This window comes from Olea europaea, chromosome 9 (assembly GCF_002742605.1).
Source record: "Olea europaea var. sylvestris chromosome 9, O_europaea_v1, whole genome shotgun sequence".
NCBI lineage: Eukaryota > Viridiplantae > Streptophyta > Magnoliopsida > Lamiales > Oleaceae > Olea > Olea europaea.
In genome coordinates this window covers 942,470-959,242 of record NC_036245.1, presented here as the reverse complement: position 1 = coordinate 959,242, position 16,773 = coordinate 942,470, and the positions used below count along the sequence as shown (strand labels likewise).

Genomic DNA, 16,773 nt, shown 5'->3' with positions numbered 1-16,773 from the left:
TACTTTGATTAATCAATTCCGCAGTAAGATCGAATAATAAATTGACTAGAACGTAAACTTGGTAATATTTAAATTTGAATTTGACATAGCAAAGCGTTCATAGTGACTTTTCAATCATCATTTTAAAGGAGGATGTATATATAAAAATCGTGGATGTAAATGCGCCATCCCATACATTTTCCTGTGCGAGCTGCACGTAAGGATAAACATTTTTGTTTCTCTTCTCCGAGGATGGGTTTTTTTTGACAAGTATGTGCTTGTATGTTTGACAAAAAGTTAGAAATAAATGAAAGGAAATTGTGAAGATGGCAGTGCAGATAAAGTTTACTTTTGATACGTGTTTAAATAGGCTATATTTTCTTATATTATTTGCTTACAGCAACTCATTTCATTGTGATTGTGATGGAAGTATGCATGGGGTGGCTATGATTTAAATTTGAAATGTTTGCTGTGATTGGGCTGGCGATATTTCTTCAATGTGTCTTGGCAAGTATCTTCGACTTAAATTAAAATCTAGATTTTAATCCCTACCAAAAGTTGTGGGTCCCATTAAATGAAAATTTGGCCATGGGAAATCAAAATGTAGAACGTAACACTAATGAGCTTTGGGGTGGGTTATGATTTGGTGTTACAACTTATAACATTTCAAAATAGACAATAGTTTATTCAAAATAAATTTCCTCTTCGTGATAGAAGTGAATGAATCCTTATGCAAGGATTGGATAAACTTCATCCTTAACATAAATTAGTTTGGTTTTATGTTATAAAGGTCTACTATAGAAACTATTTCCATCCTCAGAAAATTGATGGACAAGTATAAACAAAGACATGCATTTTGTTTTTGTTCATTTAGAAAATGCTAATGACAGTGTGTCATGGAAGGGCTATTGTTGGTACCAGAGAGCAAATAAATTTATATAGTTCCTGTTTGAACATAAAGACAAGATGAGAAAAGATTTAATTCTTTATTTCTCAATGTTCTTAATGTACAACCTGCCTCAATATATATACAATACAGGGTAGGAGAAAAGGAAAGTTAGAATAGGAAAGTAATATTCTAACTAAGGGAGGAAAAATCTTTCCTAACTTTAACACTAATTGTTTCATATACATAAAATACAATAATCCTCCAACTGATTCGGGATTTCTACATGAACCCATTATCTAAAAACTCAATTTTTCCCTAAACTCATTTTTAACCACACATTCTTCGAATAAAATATTTTGCACGTAAATCCAAAACTTTCTCCAGCTTTTTAATCACATTTTCCAAAAATTCACTGTTACAAAACCCACTTTCAACAAAAAAATAAATAATAATAAATAATAAATGGGGCTCAACCATAGGCATACTATCAAAACCATAAAAGATGCATACGATGGACCTATAACAAGTGTGAGACATAACAGCAGTATCAACAGAGGTTTGCATCAAGGTTCAGCTTTAAGCCCTTTAACTTACGGTACAAACTCAAGATGATGCTTTTTGATGTATATAATTCGCTAATAGCATTTTTAAATAAATAGAGTAGAAGGGGTTAAATAGGAAGTTAGCTCGACAAAAAATGGAACGAGAATCCTGTGTGGAAGGAAGATCTTAGGTTAAAAGCCCAATTATACTGAATGGCTTTAGACTTGCTATACTAGTACTACATGTCAAGCTGTTAAAAGACAGAATTCATAAGATGAATGCAACGGAAATGAGGATGCTAAGATGCATGTGTCGTCATGCTAAAATGAATAAGATAAAAAAAAATGAAATTATTTGCCAACAAGTGGTGGGTGGGAAGAGATTGAGGATAAATTAAAGGAAAGATAACCTAGATGATTGGACATGTCTAGCAGAGACCAAAGAAACTCCACTTAGAAGAGTTATACGATCTTAAGTAGAATGGATTAGTAGAGAGAGGGGTAGACCAATACTAAAATGGCATGTTGTAAAGAACCTAATTACTGTTAATCTTCCAGTTGATGTAACAATATACCAAAGTCACCCTAAATTTCTAGGAACAAGAATAAGTTGTTTTAGCTATACTTGAACAACAGGTGGTGGGTTTAACATACAAAATAACCACAAACATGTGTAATTTAAATGATCAATAGCCAAAAATTGCGAATACAGGCTTCCACTTACTTTTCTCTGAATCTCCAGCTGACTTGCTAGAAGATGGTTGTACTCATCCAAAATCTATTGCCACAAGAAAAAACTTTTAACACATTAATCCAGCACTCAAACCACAAGAAGTTAATAAAAATAAAGTAAACAATGTAGATCATCGCTAATAATGATTTCGTCTTTGACATTTTTGATACAACGGAATGCTCAAAATGACAAATCCAGCCTTGGGCCACCAAAATGCTTCTATGAATGTCATCTAACCAAGGGCTGTCTCAATCAAATCAAAAATAAAGCAGATATATGTAATTTCAACAAAACTAAATGTATTTTGTGTGAGAAAATGAATAAGAATTACCACTTCAACTTTGCTGCCAAATAGGGCACCATCTAATTCTTCCCCTCCATCACACCCACAAGTGCCACGTTCTCCAATGGAATTACACTCTGAATTTATCATGACCGATTTGCCAACGCCTTTTGATTGATTTAGTCGATGAACATATCGTTCTCCAACATAGTCCCAAATTTGTTGTTTTTCTACTTCAAGCGTAAAGCAATGTTGTTTATCACTCCAATGCCCAATAGCATGACCTTTTTCAAACCTATATTGCACATAATGTTATCAATCAGATACATTTCCACATCAATGATGCAAAATATACACGATTAAGTGAAAAACAACATGGATATAAAAAATTAGGCCGTCAAAACTAAAACCAAGTCTCCTTTACCTTCCACATCCTATAAAACCACAGATCAAGCAGACCCAGAGGTTGTTTAAATTTCCACACACAGCACAGGCTGGTTTCTCATCTTGTTGCTGACAAAGCCGACAAACCTGCCAACAACAATAAAACAATAGATGCAATATTGTCAGACGTCATCATACAGCACTAAGCTTACATCAATAATTGATACTCTAGCATTCTACAGTCAAAGTGAATAACCAACCTATTGGGGCTCATTCCCGGGGAGGGAAGGTTAATCCACAGACAAAGCAGATTTATCGAGTACTCCTAGTTCATTTATCTATAATATACTGAATATCACATAAGGGGAGAATCATTTTTTGGACGATTCTACCCCTACCTATATCCATCCCTGTTTGAGCCAAATTAATTGTCTTACAAGTTGCCTCACCTCACAGCCGCAACATTTGACTCTTGGTTTGTCATTACTACCTCTTTTGCAATAAATAAATATTTAATTTTGCTGGCAGTGTATATTGCTTATTTAGGGGTTGTTTGGGCCCGATTTTTTCATCCAAAAAATTGATTTTTTGACCGTTATTTTACTATTCCAGTCGTCATATTTGACTTCTTCTCTCATAGGTGGACTCCACTTTTCTCATAACGGTCAAAAAATCAATTCTCAAAATCACTCCCAAACAGCCTCTTAATTTATTTAAGAATTCAAAAAAAAGAAATATCTTATAGAGAAACAAGCAATGATGTCAGTTCTTACATAACCAATTCTTCGTTTCTTTCAATTTGCAGTCCTTTTATTTTTATGAATCAGTATAAGAAAATGCTAACAGTCAGACTTGGCAACGATCACTTTTCTTCTATTAATGAGCCAAAATGAAAAAATGATAGTGGACATGTTTGATAAAAAAAAGGTTGGTAGGTTGATGATTGTAGAAGCCAAGGAGTCCATGCATGAATGCTCAAATTAAAATCAATTCATCTGTACGGAAAACTGTAAAAAGTCAAAAATAAATTACCTAAATGCATGAATGCACACTTAAAGGGATAATGATACGGACATAAATGAACTAACCCGTTAACTATTTAAATTATTTCCTAAAATTCGTGGTTGTTACATTTCAATCATATCATCAAATATTTTGCTCTCCTTCATCATGGAATCAAAGGTTATAAGAGATTTATCGGCATATGAAAGTGAATGGTCCATTAAAGTGACGGTAGTTCGAAAGGGTTTAGTCGAATCTTACTCCAACAATACTGAAAAATTTGATCTTTTGAAGATCATCCTAATTGACAATGAGGTAATATATCTACTACTATATTTAATAATTCTGAATTCATCTTCGAGATTCAAATACTGACATGGCATAAATATTTCATCCCCTGCATATCTTTACGTGTTTCTAAAAGTCTTTTGCTTTATGAATATATGAAACACAAGTTTTTGTGGAAGGGCACACTGTCTAAGTCCAGTAGGTGTGGGTCTATATATAACAATAATCATTTATGTTCTAAGTATATATAAACTAAGAATTAGTGAATTGAATTATAAAAACTACATTGTGAAATGCACGAGGTACTGCATTGGTCTTGGAGGTTTACATTGCCCGCCATGCATGGATGTGTTGTGTATAGATAACTATAGACTATATAAGTATTTTACATAATTGTGTGAACGTGGAAATTTGGTGATGAGGTTTTAGAAATGGATATTTCTGGAGAAGCATAGGATAGCACAGTGGATAGTAATATAGTTCTAAACCAGTGTGTTGAGTGCACCAAGATACAGATGTTTGGTGCAGTTGTGATGCCTAAGTCAGAAAAGATGCACGCGTGTAAATTCTAGGTTTATGGTCATTAGATTTTGGAAGCAGATATCTGGATAAAATGTAAACTTTGAATCATGAGGTATCACGTGATGGCGGATTAGATGTGTGTGTATGTGGGAATGGAAGAGTGACTTTTAGGGTTTTGCGCTTGGTGATCAGGTAATGTACCATTTTGGAGGGAGGCATGAGCTAGAGAGATCGATCATTTGCTTCTCATAGTTTTCTACTCATTTGATGGCTCTCTAGGTGGTGCAAGTTGGCATGTGAGAGTTTATGCATTGACATGGGAAATGGTGCATTAAATTTTTTGGAATGGTCAAGTTTAGGAGGCAGAAACTTGAATAAATGGCACAGTAAGTGGCTATGGTTTATTATTTGTTAACAACGGCTTATTAGCTTTTACCTTGTGCATATATATCATGTCACTTTATGCATACTTGTGCATGCATTAATCTGGGTATTAAGATGTTCAAGTCTTTCAAAGAAATGGTTAAAATTATGGTGCGTATAAAGTATTGTACTTGAATTGGAAGTTCAGCTTACTGATTTATATATGCACTTTACTGATTTTTGCCACGATGAAATCTTCTCTGACCTTACTTTTGGAACGGACAATTGGAGTGACAGAGGCAAAGGGGAGTACGCTATTTTGTTTTATTTTGATGGTCATGGGGATCTGTAAATTAGCCAAAACTAAGCCAAGAAAGATTGGTGTTTTATCTATATATATTTCAATAAAAGCCAGGTTTAAGGCTTTTATGTAAGTGTCTTAAAACTGTTGAATTTATAGGTACTAATCTGACCACTTAGGTTGTGATGAATAAATATTTGCGCTAGACATGAGCCGTATATTTATGCTATACTAGATTATTTTAATTTAGTTTTGATTGTAATGGAGTAACTATTATGTTGCATATTCATGTTTGAGTTTATTCAATCATGCATGTTAGAAGTAACATAGTGATTTCTCTACAGGGATATAAAATTCAAGCCATGTTATTCAATGGTGCAATTCAAAAAGTCGATGCTATAATTGAAAAGGGAAAATCTTTCATTATACGAAATGGAAGCGTAAGACCTGTCAATGGGAAGTAACGAAATGTAAACGATGAAGTCGAATTGTCTTTCACAACTACAACGGAAGTAGAAGAGATTGAAGAACGCATATGCTATAAGATATCAAACTCTTTTATTCAATTCAATGAAGTACCAAATTTTGCTAGCGGAGATACCATGATTGGTAATTATATTTTTTCGATCAAATGCATAGTTAACAATCATGTTCAGAAAGTCTTACTCAGTATTAATTCTAAAATTCAAAATACTCTATCCACATTTTATATAAGGTACTATTTTATTAAGCTATTTATTTGTTGAAGAAGGGAGGGGGGAGGGGGACACTCCACATGACATTAGTGAAACCATTGGTGTAGAAATTCATGATATTTAAGGTTGTCCATTGGCTAATAAATTCTTTCACTAAAATTTGTTTCTCTTTGTTTTCAGATATTATAGGATTGGTAGTCAAAGTAAAACCTGCGTTCATCATCAACGTTAAGAGGCCAAGTGAAAGAACAACGAAGAAATGAGAAGTGACTCTCCTAGACAGTGGGTAAACATCATCCATAAATTCAAACAACTTTTTTAATCAAATAAAAAGAAGATAAACTATATAATATTATTCACTAAACAGTTTTGTTCTTAGTACAGATCTAATACAATGAAATTATATTTGTGGGAAGATTTGGCAAACAACGAAGGAAAGTTTATGGAAGGCACTGTTCATGAAACGCCAGTTATTGCAGCTTTGAATGTGAAAGCAAGTTACTATGAAGGTGATACTTTGTAATTATTGTTTTATTATCATATTAAAAAGAGTTGTATGCTAAAATCAACAACCCACGCCATGTTCTTACTAACGTCTATCGAACAGATGAACTAAACATCTCCACTTCAAATATTAGTATCATTGAGATCAATCCACAACTTGAAGAAGCTATTGCTATTAAAAATAGGTGAGCATGGTTTACTTAGTCATGATGATTATATTTACATTATTACTAAGTCTAAATAGATTTTCATATAGCTGAAAGATTCTTTATATTGTCTTTTTTTTTTTAGCACTAAAAAACTACTATGTGGTGGAGGATTGTACAAACTATTGGGACCTACAAAGAGGATGATGGATGCTGGCATCGTACAATTACATGATATTATTACAAATAGTATGACTAAATTGTATTGTGCTTTCATAGGTAAGATTGTAAAGGTTCAAAACAAGAACAATCCATGGTATGAATTATGTAATGGGTGCAGTGCAAGAGTTTATCCAGAGGAAGATAAAATAACTGTCACATGTACAATATGTGAAATTAAAGACATAGCTTTTACTAGAAAGTATTTGCTGAGGTTCATCGTTTCAAATGGTGATGAAGAAGTTTACGTCACAATCTTTGATGCTGACGAATCTTTCATAGGATGTACTGTGACTGAATACGCCGAGACTCTTTTAAAGGTAAAATTATAATTTAGATTTTGTGTTTTCCACATGTTATATTGCTTCTAACTAAAATTAGGTGACTAACCCATCTTTGTAAAAAACATGTATTGGTATTTTCTTCTCAGACCAACAAAAAGGAACAGTGTAAGTATTACAAGAAGCTAATGTCATCAGAAGATAAAGAGTTCAAATTCTTGGTGAAGATGGATGTGAAGAAAATAGAAGAAAGATCGCGAAAGAAATTGATTGTCGAAGAAGTTTACAAGGTGGATGCAAAAGAGATAAATGAAGGAATCCACCCAAGCAAGAAACTAAAAATAGAAGATTAAATATTAATTTAGATTGGAGAAACACATATTAGTATTTTTGTTCTAAATATCGTCTCAAAACACATTTGCTATTTTATCATTTAAGATACACATGTTATTATTTTTGTTCGAAACATCCATGCGAAACACACATATTATTTCATCATTTATAATTTAATGAAGTTATAATTTAATATGAGAAAGTTTATGTTATATTTCAAACAAATTTGCCGTACAATTCAAATTGTGGGAAAAAAAAAAATAAATGAACAATACTTTGGAGATTTATTTTACATCTCACATTAGTCATTAATCTTCAAATGAATAAGCATTTTAATTAATATATTCATCTTCACAATTATTATTACAAAAGAAACTGGCCATGCATGCTATATATTCAATTCTTGCATTTACCCTTGTTTTCCTCTATAATTAAGGATTCAGCTAACAATCCATATCCCCCCCTAACTATCTACCAAATTAAGGCATCTTCAACTATTACTTTTCAGACACTTATAAAGCAATTTAGAACAATGTGCAACGCACGTTTACTTTTTGACTAGTAACAAGAAATAACTCGTTGTATGGATCAACATTATCAATATGTTCTAGGAGACCATTAACTTGATTTCATTTGAAGTACTTTTAACTAAGAAAAACCGTGCTCAATATATTTTGATTTGCTAGGCTTTTCTGGGCTAAGTGAATTTTGTCACAGAAACAACTTTTCTTTACATAACCAAATTACATTTGAAACACGCTCACAATTAAGTGAACATATCAATTATAGAAAATAATGAAGAGATTTTTTCTATTGAAGTACACAATTCTTACACCTCTGTAGGAAATCGTGAAGAAATCAAAATCTTTCTATTATGTGCAATAATTGGTAGTTTTATAGGATGTAATTATTTTTTCCTAAATTAGGAGATTTTCTTTCCTTTTTTATTTTCATTATTGTATTATAAAATGATGTAAGTAGAGATGTATGATTATCAAGAAATAAAGAAGAAAATTCTTGATCCCGTTTTTTGTTCATGGTATTAGAGCGGTGTTCGAACCCGTGGTATTGTCTAGTCCCGGCACTGTGTCTGACCGGTCGCTGGTTCCTTGTCGTCGACCACGATTCTGAGTTCAGTTGGTGGCTTCTTTTCTGCTAGTAGATCCTCCGTTCATCAAAAATCAGTCTTCGGTGATCACCTGTAGCGTTCTGGCTCGCGCTGTTCAGTCACCTTTGTGGAATCGCGTCTTTTTGTGGTGTCTTCTGTTGGATTCCACGATTTCAGTATCTCTAGGGTTGCTTGATTGCGGCAATTTTCCCCTTTTCCGGCGCCATCGCAAGGTTTGCAGTGGTCTCTCCAGTTTTTCAGTCGGTGCCGTGTCGTGATATTTGGGCTACTGTCGGCGTTCGATTCCTTGATCTTCAGTGGCCTTATTTCAATTAATTAAGTGATTGGGCCTTCTTTTTTCTTAATTGTTGGGCCAGTTTCTTTTTAGGCTATTTCATTGGAGGCACCTGAAATTATGGGTACATTAACCAAAGGAACATTAAATGGGTCAAGCCGAAAACAACGTGACCGCCCTTGGTGTGAACATTGTTTTAAGCCCGAGCACAGAAAAGAGACATGTTGGGATTTACATGGAAAATCTGTCGATTGGAAGTCAAGACAAAGCACGAGGATTTGAGGATATAAAGCCGAGGCCAAAATCAATCCTATTCAAATTGGTGCACTCAATTCTCAACAATTAGCACAGCTTTACCAGATTTTCTCCAACCTCCAAACTTCGGGTTAGTCTCTTCCTAATGGTCCTTCAAACTCATTAGCTCATAAAGGGAATTTCTTGATAACCTCATGTATCACGTCAAAATCTATAACTCCCTGGATTGTCAACTCGGGAGCATCCGATCATATAACGGATGTATATCATCTCTTTTCTTCATATTTAACTTGTGTTGGAAATGTTAAAGTCAAAATCGCAGATGACTCCCTCTCATCTGTTGCAGGAAAAGAGAGTATAAAACTCTCTAACTCTATAGATGATCATACCCGATTATGTTGGGTCTACCTATTAAAAGAAAAATATGAAGTCCGCTCTATGTTTATCAAGTTTCATTCAATGATTCAAACACAATTTCAGATACAAATCTAAATACTCCACACAGATAATGGCACAGAATATTTCAATACTACATTAGGAGACTATTTACAGAAATATGGGATAGTCCACCAAACCTCTTGTGTCAATACCCCTCAACAAAATGGGATTGCAGAACGAAAAATAGACATATTCTCGAAGTTGTCCATGCCTTAATGTTCACTACAAATATGTCAAAACTATTATGGGGTGATGCCATACTAACGGCAACCTATCTCATCAATAGAATGCCTAGTCGTACCCTATTCTTCGACCCACCGCTTCAGAAATTCCAAACAGACTTCCATACCTCTCACCTTTACTCTAACTTACCTCTAAAAGTGTTTGGATGTTGGCCTTCACTCATATTCACTCACATCATCGAAATAAACTAGAACCCCATCCACTCAAATGTGTGTTCATTGGATACTCACCCACTCAGAAGGGATATAAATGCTATGATCCATCAACAAGAAGAGTCTTTGTTAGTCTAGACGTCACATTCTTTGAACAAACACCCCACTTCCAAAAGCCCTCTCTTCAAGGGGAGAATTCGAGTGAAGAGTAGCTCTTTGAAGAGTTCTTCAACTTTGATCTCTCCTCTCCTCTCTCCCCTCTTGAACCAACCTATATTGAGCAGGTCACGTCAAATATGCCATTTACAGAAGAAAACTTGAACACTGGGGGAGATGCAGACAAACAAAATGACAAAGAGATGCTAGTTTACTCAAAGAGGCCAAATACAAAGTACAAAGGAAACCTCGCACCTGAAACACCAAAAGAGTCAAAACCGATGATAGGGACTAATGAAATCCTACCCGATAAATCTGGATCTCCAAGTGACGATTTACCTAATGCTCTCAAAAAACAAACTCGGTCATGTACTCTCAACCCTATCTCTAAATTTGTGTCTCATAAAACTCTATCTACAGAGTTAAGTACTTTTATTGCTAACCTTGACAATACAGAAATCCCAAAGAATATTCAGGAGGCCTTGGAAACCCCTAAATGGAGAGAAGCCGTAATGGAAGAAATGTATGCCTTAGAAAAAAATGAAACTTGGGATATGGTAAAGTTACCAAAGGGTAAGAAACCAGTTGGTTGTAAATGGGTGTTCAATGTGAAGTATAAAGCTGATGGGACTATAGAACGCTATAAAGCTCGACTGGTAGCCAAAGGATACACATGGACATATGGTATTGACTACATGGAGACATTTGCACCAGTGGCAAAACTGAACACTATTCGGGTTTTCCTATCTCTAGCGGCCAACCTAGATTGGTCTCTCCAGCAACTGGATATTAAGAATGCTTTTTTGAATGGAAAATTGGAAGAGGAAGTCTTCATGACAATACCACCAGGGTTCAACAATGGGGATGGAAAAGACTGGGTATGCAAACTCAAGAAATCAATATATGGGCTTAAACAATCACCAAGAGCCTAGTTTAACAGATTTTCGTAAATATTGAGGAATCAAGGTTATCACCAATGACAGTCAGATCATACCATGTTCTACCGACAATCTGAAGAAAAAAATAACAATTCTAATTGTGTATGTGGACGACATAATCCTTACAGGCAATAATATAGCTGAGATGGACAAATTGAAGAAAGTCTAGCTACCGAATTTGAAATAAAAGACCTAGGACAAATGCGGTACTTCTTGGGTATGGAAGTAGCAAGATCGAAAAGAGGTATCAGTGTATCACAACAGAAATACATCCTTGACCTACTGACTGAAACTGGTATGCTTGGCTGCAAGCCAAGCAACACACCAATAGAATGTGGAAAAATGACAGAAAAGACAGGAAGACCAGTTGAAAAGGACAAATACCAACGACTGGTTGGTAAATTGATCTACCTATCACACACCATACCAGACATTGATTTTGCGGTCAGTGTTGTAACTCAACACATGCACTCACCGAAGGAAGCTCACCTAGAAGCAATATACAAAATTCTCAGGTATCTAAAACGCTCCTCCGAAAAAGAGATTGCTCTTCAAGAAAAGTGAAAAGAAAGAAGTAAAAATATTTACAGACGCTGATTGGGCAGGATCAGTAGAAGACAGGAGATCAACATTAGGTTACTGTACCTTTGTATGGGGAAATTTAGTAACTTGGAAGAGTAAAAAACAGAATGTAGTGGCAAGAAGCAGTGTCGAAACAGAATTCAGAGCAGCTGCACAAGGGATATGTGAAGGATTGTAGATAAAGAAGCTCTTGGAGAAATTGAAGATTGGAATGAAGTTACCAATGAAACTCTATTGTGATAATAAAGCAGCCATCAGCATTTCACTCAACCCAGTCCAACATGATAGAACAAAGCATGTGGAAATCGATAGACGTTTCATTAAAGAAAATGTTAAAGACGGAGTCATTTGTATGGTATATGTTCCTACAAAGGAACAACGGGCAGATATGCTCACCAAAGGGTTGTCTCAACAAAATTTCAACAATTTCATCAACAAGTTAGATATGATCAACATTTACAGTCCAACTTGAGGGGGAGAGTAGGAAATCGGGAAGAAATCAAAATCTTTCCATTATGCGCACTAATTGGTAGTTTTATAGGCTGTAATTATTTTTTCTAAATCAGGAGATTTTCTTTCCTTTTTTATTTTCATTATTGTATTATAAAAGGATGTAAGTAGAGATGTATGATTATCAAAAAATAAAGAAGAAAATTCTTGATCCCGTTTTTTGTTCATACCTCCAAATATATACTACAATACAATAAAGAAAGAGAGGAAAATGATAATCTAACCTAGGGAAGAAAAAATTATTTCCTAAATTAACTCTAATTATCCCAGACAAAATATTTCAATCACCCCATAATTGATACGAGATTTCTACACTCTTCCTCAAGTTAGATCGTAGTTATTGATTATATCCAACTTGCAGATGCAATCATCAAATATTTCTCTGTAGCCCTTTGGTGAATACATCTGCAGTCTATTATCTAATAGGGATGTAGATCATGCAGACAAAATATTACAATCACCACATAATTGATACGGGATTTCTACATAAATATTAAGAGATTTTTTCCCCTTAAGAAGGAAAAGCAAATGATTCAAGTTCTTTATCCAGCACATTAGCATATAGATCAGCCAAAGTTGCCAGTAGGTCAATTGGAATCTAAATCAGTAACAAATCAACCTATGTTCTCTAAAAATAGTAAAATAAAACATAATTGAAGTGGTATAATAGAACACCCAGCACCATGAACACAAACAAGAAATTAAAAATGAAAAACAAAAAAGCAAATTGGTAGATAAACTTACCAGGCAAGACAAGTGGGTCCACTTCGAAACGCATGAAAATTGAAATGAATGGTCACACATTGTACTCTGTATTCCACTAGTATCATAGTCCAATCTCTCTGATATTTTCAACAAAATGTGGACATCATTACCACATATCTTCTTGTTACATATAAATGAAACAGTAGTAAAATATGTCGAGAAGATGCGCCAAGGAAAAAAAGAAGATGAAAATGTACAGAAGCACCGACACAATTTTAATTATGCATGCAGATAATGGTCATATGCTAGCAAGGTAGACAGACCAAGGCAAACCGGGCAAGTGGGCAACTCAGCAAAGCCAGACGGAGGAGTAGTGGCAATTTCTGCTGACGTGGTATACAGAACTGATTGGGCAAAATACATATGGCAAACCTCAACCTGAAAATTCAACCAAATTATTAAAGGATAATTCTTGTTGAACATTGGGGGCTACATAAGGGTGTCCATAATGGACACCCAGCGGCCCCCTATTGGAGGGGGTGCCGGTGGGCCAGGCACTCCCTCCAATAGGGGGTAGCCCCCAATGTACTTGTAGCAAAGTCCATTATTAAAATAAAATTTGAAAGACAGCATTCATTCTAAAAGAAAATGAATGCGTGTTTGCAGTATTAAGATCAGACAGTACCTCAGACGGCTTGAATTTTTTGCCATTGAAATTTAGATAAAACCCAGCAGCGGAAAACTGATTTTCTAACCTGATCAACACACTGTACCTATCCTCCACTCCATCATTTCTGTTACGATGCACAGATCAAAAATAATAATATTCATAACAACAACAACATCTAAGCAAGCTAATACTCAAAATGTGGATAATAAACAAACGCATCAAAAAGAAGGAAGAAAGAACACATATTTACTGCAGTGCCCAAGAACCAAGAAAAATCACTTTCATCAAGAAAGAGTTTAGTTCTGCCTCATATAACTCCAATCCATTACGGAAGGGGAGGAGTTATTTAGACAGTAATATTCTAATTTTTCATTACAAATTCAATTGTGGAGTAGAAAATATTGTATCTTCCCACTTGTTCCTCATTTCCATTATGTGCTAACACATACTTGAGAATTGGCAAGATTCATATCCAAAAATCTCTTTTCACTAAGGTGCTAATCAACCATTTCGTCAAAACTTGAAAATTACCCTTCAAGCCTTTATAAAGTCATTGACCTTGTCATATTTTGGTATTGAACCCTTATTAAGTGGTTGGATATATTTCCCATGACTCATAAATAGTCCTCTATTATTACGTACATGATTATGCAAGGAGAGACAAGTGAAGGCCCGTGCACCTCAAAATTAGGAAAAATTTCTCCTTCCAAATAAAAAGTATCACCCAATAAGATTAGAATTCGAATAATATCATTCAAAAACCTAGGAGAAAAAAAGGTAAATTAAAGCTGTAGAGAAAAAAAAAAAAAAAATCCCAGGGTCCGAAGGAGAGCAAAAGCAGCATGGCCTGATTCTCATAAAAGAATGAAAGAGAAATGATATTCATATTCAAAAACTAGGAACATAAGAGAAAAAAAATCAATGCAATGAAGACTATTTTCCATTGAATTAACCAATCTAACCTCCAACCTTCAAAGGTGGTGGTGGTGGTAGTAGTAGTAATAAAAGTACAGTGCATTGAAAAAAATTTAGTAATACCGAATACGAAGACTTACCTGTGGACCTAGGATATTTCTCAATTTGATTTACCATTTTTATGGCAATTAAATCAATAAAATAACTATTTACATGTAGGACTATATAATTATCTTAAATTAGTTGCACTACATAAGATGTCATATTATTGTAAAGATGATTCCAAATGCAACTTTGTGCTCCATGACAGATTATTGTAACTATAGATGTTTAAAGTACGAGTACCACAATATATTAAAAACCTCAAACGAGGTCTCAAATATAAGATAATCAAGTAATCATTTCTCAGTTATCAACATTTCATTCGCGCCTTGCTCATACATCCAAATTAACATCTTGACATGTAAAAACTTTATCAAAATAAATATATACAAACAATAATAGTGCATATACATTTTTATTAAAGCAAATTTCTCATGATTACGCTTTTATCACGCAAACAAGGATGTGCGTGTATAAACTTCATGATACACTACAAAAACATCTAGAGTAGAGAACTACCCTTCACTTGTATGTGTGAACATAAATAAGAATAAGATTACTGCATAAATTAAGTAAGAACAACCATGAATGAAACTTAGTTGTCTATTTCAATCGCACATCCGGGGAGTCAAATGCATAATAACAGCCATGAAGGCCAGTCATAATCTTTTATCAAGAAAATATCACATATATATTGGAGGTTGTACAGATGGAGACCAAACTTTTTAAGTTCAATCAAATGTTAATATCTATGATTAACAACAGCAATGACTCAAATTACATAACAATGTCTGGAAACTGAAGACATTTCAAATTTTGTATATCCAACCTCAAGTGAGAATAACAGATTCTGCCTTTCGACATAACTTCCGTTGCTTAATTGTTTAGCAGCCCATAAATAACCATTTGCACTCCAATTAGAAATTATTTTAACATAGCTATAGTAAAATCCAACAATTCTTGTAAGGATGTTGTTAAAATATATAAACAGAAAGCATGGAGCATGTCTGGCATACCACATGAATTCAAACAGAAATTACAAATAACCATTACTTTTCTAGCCCATTTCCTCTTGAGTCATTTAGGGTTTAACAGACCTTTTAGCGTCAAATTATGGTTGAAACATGTTCACCATAGAACAAGTCAGCAAGTTCATTGTACATAGTGCATCCTATGATGTTCTGTGCTCCACTATCTTGCCAAAGTGTAATTAATTCACTAGGCACACATGTAAATACACGCTTCTGCGTCATATAAATTCAATTATTGCCTTTCTTTCCATATATACATACACGCTCACATAGGATATGCAGTGGGGAATTTCAAATAAAGATACCTGAAGAAGAGGATTTTAGAGATATGAGTGAGGTAGGATTCACAGAAGCAGAGGAAGACATCTGGGGAGAAATAGTTGCGCACAGGCACCACAAAAAGTATGGTTGAGCGGGCACTTGGATTGAAAAGGTGATACCAGTGGAGGTGTGTGAAAGTTTCCGAAAGAGGTGGATAACGCCTTTGAGTTCTGCCGGCTTCAAATTGTTAAGATTCTTGGGGGAGACAGAGGCGACAGTGGTGTTAAAGGGTTGGGGGAAGTCCACAGTGGATTTTGAGGGTAAACATCTCTCTTCGATCTTGAGAGGAAAGTGCGAATTGTTGCTCGCCTAAACCAAATGTGTTGCAAAGTCTTGAGATATTTTTGGACTATTCTGAACAGATTCATTAATAAAAATTATGAAGTCAATTGAATTTTGGCAAGAGATCATCTTTTATCTCCACCTGAAATTTGCCAACGAAAAACAAATTCATTTGTTTTGGTAAATTTGACTTATGTATGCCATCTAACTTACAGGTATCTTGATCCTTCATCTTTAACTTTATTCAAATTGATCACACAAATTATATTTTAATTTCAATTTAATCATCCAATTCATATGTTTAACTGTAAGTTGACTATTCCTTCTGTTATCAGTAGCCACACTAGTGAAATTTGTAACCTAGCCTATGGAATTCATGACTTGATCAGTTAAATTTGAGACATAGCCCACAGAATGAGGCCAATCTGCCACAGTGGAAGACTTACCTTTTCAAACAATAAACATGAGATTCATATTTTTTAGCACCTAACAAAATTGTGTATGTTGGCTAATACATAAGTTGGGTCAAAAATTTCATTGGCCAGTTCACAGATTTCAAGAGTTTGATAATGGTTTTATATGGAATGGTCAAACTATTATTTTACC

General features: G+C 34.5%; 1 pseudogene; it reads right to left on the bottom strand.

Moving 5' to 3' along the window:
• Positions 1–1,277: 1,277 nt before the first annotated feature.
• LOC111400097 lies at positions 1,278–16,399 on the bottom strand (annotated as a pseudogene).
• Between the last annotated feature and the right edge of the window lie 374 nt (positions 16,400–16,773).